Raw genomic sequence first — 8,909 nt, forward strand, 5'->3', positions numbered from 1 at the left:
CTGGGCTCTGGGACAGAGTATGTAGGTGCATTTGAAATTATGCTGAGAGGTTTCTTGAGAATGGTGAAAATGTTTTTAAACTTGAACCACTCTCACATAGTTCTGTGAGAAAGATCCTGCCTCACAGTGTGCAACAGAACTTCTCAGGTCCAAAAGATTTATAAATGGTCATGGAGAAGGAGCACAAGGCTGAGAAATGTATGCACAGATCTCATCAGTGTGAAAGGGACATAAATGTTGAAGCATCTATAAGGCTTTTAATTTTTCACTTTAAAATGTTATTTTGGACCTTTTTTTCTCATTTGCTATCAGTGATAAATAGATTGAACCACGTTATGCTCCTATCCTGTATGGCAGTGGAGTTGCATAAAGCTGACACTGTTTACAAACAAGACAGTTTTGTATGCAAAACCAAAGAAACTTGACTCAAAAATGCAAGTATTTGTAGCCATAGGGAGGGAGAAAAAGACCAAGTGTTCATATTTTGAAAATGTTTGATTTCAGGTTAATTGGTGCAATAGGGAAAATGAAAGGTTCATTATAGAGCTATTCAATGTTACTGAGGAGCTATTTTATAAAATGTTTGAAAAAATCATCAATTTAATAACTGGCGTATAACAGCTTAGTGCTTAAGAAAACAAAATCCTGGTAAGACAGACAGCTTTTAAGCTATAAAAAATGATGAATGACATAGATTTAAGAAAACATAGGTTTAATGCCAAAAGCCACATTATTAATTTTGGCACATCTTCTATTTCACATCTTGTATCACTTTATCCTCATTGTAAAAAGTGCACATTTGCTCTTTAATTTGTCAGCGAATCTATCATTTATCTCCAGGTTATCTAAGGCCTGTAATATTCATCGGTTTTAGCTGAGAAGAGCTTGTAGGTATTGACTGCTAAGTAATGGTTCAAATGATACTGAATTATACTGTATTTAAAGCTGTCACTTTATATCTTATTTTTCTTGTCTTTCTTTTTTTCCTTGTTTTGAATTTTTTTTTAATATTATTCTGTTGTAAAGCTTTTCAACACGGCTTGATAAATTAAGGAACCAGATGCAAAGCCTGGGAAATGAATTAATAGACTGTTTTTATACAGCTAAACATACTAGCTTTAATAATCTGTGGTTGCCTGGGAACTCCTTTACACATTTCAGTAAAGCAGGTGATTTGGGTCCCCAAAACATTTAGATTAGAGATACCTTCGTGGTATATGTCAGTAGGGTCCTGCTTCCAAAGTATCTGGTGATGTTATGCTTGTGATAGTGTGGACAAAAATGGGATCATTCCTTATACCTGGAGATAAGAATTTATTGTTAGTCTCATTAAAAGTTGTATCAGTGTAAACAAAACACAGTAAACAGTTATTGTTAGTCCTCTTACAATAATACTAATGTCCAAATTATCTAATTGGTGCAAAACAAAACTCATGAACACTGTACAGTTGAAACTCCTTAAGAAAAACCCCAAACCCCAGAAGAAACAAAACCCCAAAATATGCCCAGTATGTCCCCCTTACATACTGATGCTAGGGTCACCCTTTGATGCTCTACAGGGTGCTAAGACTCACAGGTTTAGGCTGGGAGGAGTCTCAACGAGGTATTCATATCTTCAGGTCTTTGCTAGGTTGAGCATGATGGGGTGTCTTCCTCCTCTCTATCAGGAGGTAGGTAGCATAGCTGGTGATGGTTTCTTCCTTCCTGTGCTTGAGCCCACTTAAGCCCACTTTTATACGTTTTCCAGAGCCTTACACTTTGCTTTTTCAAATTTGGGTTAGAGCTCTGCATTATATAAAATTTTATCATATATGGTGTGTTGTATGTATGTTATCTTCGTGTTTCTTGTGCTTTTTGATACCCCTCAAATGGGTTTTGACTATATCCTAAGTTTGCGCTATCATCTATAACTAACTACTGTTGAACTGTTAATAAACCGAGGGCCATTATTGCATGGATCCCTTCTTAGCAGCAATTACTCATCCTGTGCATTCTTGTTTGTGGCAGATTTTTTCTTCTCTTACCGTTTTCCATTAATGGTCCACTCTACATGAAGCTGTGACACTGCTTTCCATGACTAAAGTGGTTTCTTTAGCTCCTGATCTGATGAGGGTAGACAGAGCCATGAATTACACCATCTGACAAGTGTCCAGCCTAAGGTGATAAGATATAGTAAGATTAGAGCCGTGGTTTTAGGTACTCCTCTTTGAAAGCCCTCAAACATTTCTCGAAACCCTTCCAGGTCCTTGCAGTTCTGCTTGCAGGGACTGATCTGCAGCCCTTTTCCCCAGGAGCTACCAGCTACAACTGCCAGTGGAGTGTGGCTTGTTTGTCCTCATTTAGTGCTCTTCACCTCCCTGCTCTTGCTTCATTCATCTACTGTTTTATCTGTTCTGGTATGCAATGGTGTTGGTTTAACTTCTCTAGTACTTTTACAGTAAGGTCAAGAGCACCACATGGGACTGACCTACACTGGTTTCTGAGTGTGTAGTATGGAGATCTGATTGCACATGAAGATGTAAATTGTTGTTTTAAGATGAAAATGGACATAACTGTATTTAAGAGACAGTACATCTTTGATTCATACTGACACTGAAAAAAACCTCCTGGTTCACTGTATATGAATATGATCTAAAAATAAATTAGAAGATTATTTTGTAATAATAAGAATTTTGGAATGGAGCTAAATTGATGTAGTCAGCATTGACTCAGACCCGAGGTCTGGTCCAGATCTTAGTTATTGCACCCTTTCAGCAGAATGCATTGTTCCTGAAAATAAGAGAAATCTGCTTTCCATGAGCCTTGCAGTCTTAATTTATTTTAGGGTATTTTAAAAAAAAAATTCTGCCCTTGAAATTGCACAGTCATCTTTACAGACATGTAATCAAGCATGGAAAATATCCTCTGCCTTGCAGTTGCCCATACACTTGATGAGAAAAAAAAAAAGGACCAGTAACAGTTTCATGTACTAGCGCAGCTTTTGTGTTTTATTGCTTAGTTCTAAAAAAGTTTACCTTCACTCTCTCTTGATATTTGCATCTTCTCAAGCTGTTTTTCATTCACAAGGATCAGTGAGACTGTGGCAATAGAGTGTGTTCGTTTGCAGAGACCTTTACTGAGATAACACTGTAAATTTTTAGGCTTATGGATTGGTGCAATATGCACACCTATATATCTGTCAACACATCTTCCCTGTAGATGCAGTGCCTATCTATAGCAACCTCTAACCAGGGTTTCTTTCTTACGGTGTTCTATACCAAATGTCATCCTATCTCATCTATGAAATTGCATGTGGAGAATTAATAAAAGCAGGTGTTGACATTGCAATACAACAGTGAATGTGATTTCTGAACTCATTGTGTTACAGCTACACAACAAAGTCCAGCCTTTCCTAATGCACATGTGCTGATTACAGAGCACCTAGTCCTCTGCCTCCTGGTTTTATGCAACACTTCTGGTTTTTAACATTGCAATTACCTTTTATCAGCATAGGTTACAGTTTCTTTTGCATTGCAGGGGGTTCTAGTTTCCACCAACATTTTCACATTCTTTTAATCCTCTTGTATTGTATCAAGCATTTCTCATTGTGGTGAAAGCTGTCCTGGACTGTCACCATCACAGTTCTGTCCCCAAAGAGTAGCTCAAACTGTGGTGCTACAAATAGCACAGAGCAACAGAAAATTATTTCTATGAAGCTAAGCCAATGAAAAGAGGCCCTTTGTAAGAGGGCAAATTTATAAAAAATAGAATATTAAAGACAAAACAGAGCTTATCAGTTGGCAGCAAGTGTTACTTATAAACATTCAGCATGATTTTAGAATATATATTTTCAGGGATGCCCGATAAAATAATAAAAAAAAAGTACAGAAACTGAAATACGGGATATTTTCATTCACATTCAGAATCACTGATGAACCACATTCTACGGTAGAGCAAGCACTACTGGAAAAATGCCTTTAACTTTTTTACCCCAATATTTTTATATGCTTGTCTAAGAGTATAACGGAGTGTATGCTTCACATAATATCACAACTACACCACTGTATATGAAGGACTGACATACAAATACAGGCTGAATTTTGAGGGGGTTGTGGAGTTAATTAGACTTCTTCTGATTAAGCTGTTGGAACAGTGATGGACTTTACTTCCTCATATATCCATAACATGCAGTGTAAACAAATATTCAAAGGTAACCACTAAATATGTTTTAGCTGGTAAATGTGTAATGTGTAAATTGTAGGATAAAAGGGCTTCTGCAGTTCACAAAAAGTTGTTGTGGCCATTTTGACAAATGGATTTTTGTTAAGAACACAGAAAAAGATTATCACACCTCTTAGGGACAAATGTCTAAAAAATCAGTGTGTTATCCCACTGTTTGCAGATAGCAGTATTCTATTTTCATGTGGCAGAAGCTGATCTAGTTGATTTTTTTTAAAAAAATCCTACTCATTTCTCAACCACTGTGATCGTGAATATTGTGCAGTCTGAATCTTCCTCACTGTTATTACACTTCCTCACCCTCTCTGTCCTGCCCATTACTGCTACCACAAACAAGTTGCTCTCTGCCCTCTGGAGCAGCCTGGTACTTATCTGAAGACTTGCCAGGACCCCTTCTTATCTTCAAGCTACATATCCTGCATCCTTTACATTTGTCCTCAAAACTCAACTTTTCAGGGTGCTGATTGTGCTTACTTCTCTGCTTTGGACTTCCTGATGGGTACGCATCTTACTTTTATCTTCTCAGAGTTTACCAGGGATGAAGAGAGCAAAGGTGGCTTCACAGGTTTACCGTTTATAGTCTGGCTCTGTAATTCAGTGGGCCATTATGTCCAGTTGTGACCCACTGTGTTTCTTGAATCTTTTCTGCAGGATTGTTAGGCATCCAGTTGCTTCCCACCCTGGATTTGTACAGGTTTAACTTCTCCTACCTAAATATAGTACTCTGTACCTGGCTTTCTTGACCAGCATGCTGTTTTGCCCAGGCCAGCATTGAGATTGGGCAATAGTTTTCAGGGCAAATGCCTCAACTGCCATTTCAGTTTTGACAAAAGTGAAGTTTCTGTGTACCCTCCGTATTCATAAAAACATTATTTCAAACTCTGTGCACGTAAAGTGAACATACAGTGTCTACATGTGCACATTGCTAGGAAGAAGCATATTGTGCTTTTCAGCTTCTAGTAGGTCAGACAAAACCACTTTTACTAAGCAATATAAAATTTTCTTAATGAGCATACATAAGACCTACAGAATACAAAGTATTTTTTTCATTCATTTCTCTTTCACCTACCTTCCTGCCACATGCTCTAGATTTCTATTTGATCCTATTAGATTGTTTTCTATTTTCAATTTCTTCTGTTTGATTATTTCAAAATACGTTATTTTTTTAAAGAGGATTGCAATTGTATTTTGGTTGTCATGAGCTGTTTATTTTTTCCAAGGTGGTTTTCCCTACTGAGTAAAGCAAATCACTCAAGCTATGTCTACTGCACTTTTTTTTTGGTTCCAAGAAGACGATATGGGAATCTTTTCTAGGAAGAATGTATTATAAATTTGCAAGGTGCATTTTGTAATAAAATTTGATTTTATTTTTCCTAAAATTAATAGAAACTGTCACTGTCTTCAACAGGCACTGTATCAATACGAAAATGGAATTTAGATTCAGTTTATCTCCATATTTCCAGAACATCAATTGTTGTGAAATGGAGGCACTAAAAGGCAGTACAGGAAGTGGTCTGTGGAATTATAAATAGGCTGTGCTTTCACTATAGTAATGAGAAACTATTTTTTGAGTTTATTTCTATTTCTTTTCCTCCTGGCTGTCTTTTGTGGCCCAGTAAGGTAGAAAATAAATGAACAGAGAAGGCAGTCTCTAATGTAGCCCAGTACTTTGAATTCTTCAAAAAGAAGGTATGTTTCAAGTATACAAAACACTGATACAGTGTAGTCACTGTCATGAACGTACTTAGGAAGGTATTGGAAAAGCCTTAGAAAACCTGCCCACTTAGAAAGGCAGGCTGTCACTAACTTTGTAATTAACTTTGACAAGCAGTTCAGCAGAGAGGAGTTAATCAAGCAGTTTTGGCATCTAACAACTTAGTGTTACTTCAGGCTTCAGAAGAAAACTTTAATCTCGTCCAGCTGCAAGGTGCTTGAAGTCAAACTGTGCTGCTAAAGGGCATCTTGCATGAAGTCTTGCAAGGTCCTCAAGAGACTTCTCCCTCTTTTCCGCACTCCCTCTGAGAGATGGGTAACTCTATCTCCTCTTTGCAGGCATAGCAAAGAAAGAAAATAAGCTCTGATCAGTCCATGTGCGTAGACTGAAATAAGCTCCGTGGCAGCTGAGGTGTTTGAGCCTACAGAGAGCTGTACATGCTGGAGCACTGTAGGAGGACACGTCCCTTGCCTGTCCATATTCCCAGAGAACCCCATTGTAAGGCCAGGGCACTGTTCTTTCACCGCATGCATGGAGCCGATGCATGATGATAATGCTCGTGGTGCTAGAAAATGCCTGACTCCATCCACCTCTTGCGCAACAAGATGATATTTCTCTAGCTTTAGAGAATAATTGTTATCTCCATATAGCACGTTCACATTTATTTGTTTTAATTGGAAGCAGGAGGGTAGAAATAATGCCAAGATATTATCATAGATTGCTCTAGAATTATTGAGAAACTGCTATTCTTTAATTCCTTACTGTGTTGTACTTACATACAAAATGTCTATGACGAAAAGTAATGTTGACACTTACATGTATACAAAATAACAGTAAAATTTTGTTAAAAAGCTCCTCATCTGCACACATCTACTTCCCCCTGTAGTACTCCTTTAACAGGAATTGTCATCATCTTTCTTTGTTTAAGGCGGAGTTGGGCCCACTGTTCCTTATGGGAATTCAGAGAACAGCTAAGGCAACAGTCAGAAGGAAATTAGGCAAAGCATTTCCATAACCCCTTTCTTTGCGTTCAGAGCAAATAGCTAATTTGCATGGACAGATTCGCTTTCTTTTTGCAAAGACAGTAGTAAATCAACTGTGCTAGTAAAAAGGTGTGGTAAACAGGAATGACAGTTCACACTTTCTTTTGCTGCTTTGGGATCTCTGAGAGCATTCCTGTCCCCGTGATTTGTAACTGCTTTTGCAAAGTCTATAAGCATACCCAGAACTTGTGCACAACCCCCCCCCCACCCCAAAACCATACATGTTCACTTTATGCTGGAATCCAATATTCATCCTGAGCAGTACAGAGTATTACCACTCTTAGATCAGTCCTGGAGTCTTTCCAGGGGGTGGTAAAATGCCATTCTTCCCAAGAAAATTTGGGACAAACTATTCCCTCCCTGATCTCTTTTCTGGTTGTTTTTGCTCTCCTCCTCCCTAGTAGTATGATGCTCATCCATGAACTGTTTTTGGCCATTCACTCTGATTAGATCACTGTGGCCAAAGCAGGGAACAGATTTGCTCAGCTTGCAGCATGGCAGCGTTTCTGTCTGGAGATAAGAAGAGCTGGCAGCTGGCTGTGAGACATGGCTTTTGGATCCAGTGAGGCACTCAGATTAGCTTTTACTCAAAATCTGCGTTGGGACACTGTGTACGAGGTGAAGCTACAGAATCTGTGTTACAAAATTCCTTTGTTTTACAGCTCTGTGCTCATCTTTGGCTTTGTTTCCACCTATATGGTTGTATTTTTGCTGACAAGCCATTACCTTTCCTAGTCTTTCATACTTGCTCCTCTCTTGCAATGATTTCCTCGCATCTTTCTGTAGATTAGGTTTGCATGAGGCTAAAGAAAATCTTATTGTGAGAACCACTTATACGGAAACAGCAAGACAAGAGTGATCAGCCATGTGGAAGCTTTTCAAGAAGAAGGATGATGGGGAGAGACCTGGGGAAGGGAAAAATTGTTCATAGAGTTGGAAAATGTGGCTTCAGCCAAGAAGAGAGGACAAAAGCCAGGTTAGGGCACCAAAGGTAGAGCTGAACTGGGGAGATGAGACACTTGATGCTTGAGAGGAGAGAAATAGGTCTTTGGCTGAAGAGTTGGTGTCACCGAGAGTGTGTTTTTTGAGCCAAACAATGCAAGAATTATGATTTCACTCCTGCACAAATACTACAGCAGAAAATAAATCCACCTCAAAGCATGAAAGCTGGAGCTAGTGCCAAGCTATCTGGTTTAGCTCTTCTTACCAAACAGACCAGAGCAGAGTATCTTCTGATTTTCTAGCTTTGGCTTTCAGGCAGGTCTGGTTGCCCACACAACTGCAGTATTTTCAGCAGATGCTCCTTACTGATCACAGTTAACTTGAAATTCTCGTTTAAAGAGTGCAGCATGTCACTGAAAGCTCCTAAAATCAACTTGAGAGTGCAAAACGCGTTCTTCAATTAAGGAATACTTACGTGACACTGTATAGGAATTTTTGGAGAAAAGTTATTTGCAGCTACACAAAAAATGAGAACATTTGGCGTTTTTATTTCTTTTGTATTTAAATTGGATTTAAATGAAATAGAGCTTAATTTTAAACTGTTAAATGTTTTTGCATCTATTTCTTCTTTTAACTTAATACAAAACCACTTACGTGTAAGCTGTGATTTGAATGGCCTAAAACTTTATGAATCAGTCTTCCATATCTGAATTTTCTCTACAACTGAAGGTTTTTGGAGAGGGCTCACTTTAGTCATCTGTCTGCTTTGTAGCAGGGGACTATTCTTCCTAAGTCACATTTGGTATTTGTTTATAAGTTTGTGACTTAAAGATAATTGCCGGCACTTTTCCTGCAATTCTGTGAAACCATCACTTTCTGACAGTGAATATATGAAATAGGATGAGGTGTATGAGACAGTCACAACAAGTAGAGAAATAACTTGAAGAGGTGGAAGGTTTTTTTCCCACGCCATTAACCGCCCCCCCCCCCCC

General features: G+C 38.4%; 1 protein-coding gene across 1 annotated transcript in view; it reads left to right on the forward strand.

Moving 5' to 3' along the window:
• The window catches only part of OCA2 (oculocutaneous albinism II), a gene marked incomplete at both ends in the record, with an annotated part of 62,976 nt that overhangs the window by 35,539 nt on the left and 18,528 nt on the right, over positions 1–8,909 (forward strand). The gene's annotated exons all lie outside the window — the stretch shown is intronic.

Source organism: Buceros rhinoceros, unplaced genomic scaffold (genome assembly GCF_000710305.1).
Source record: "Buceros rhinoceros silvestris isolate BGI_N320 unplaced genomic scaffold, ASM71030v1 scaffold8932, whole genome shotgun sequence".
NCBI classification, from domain to species: domain Eukaryota; kingdom Metazoa; phylum Chordata; class Aves; order Bucerotiformes; family Bucerotidae; genus Buceros; species Buceros rhinoceros.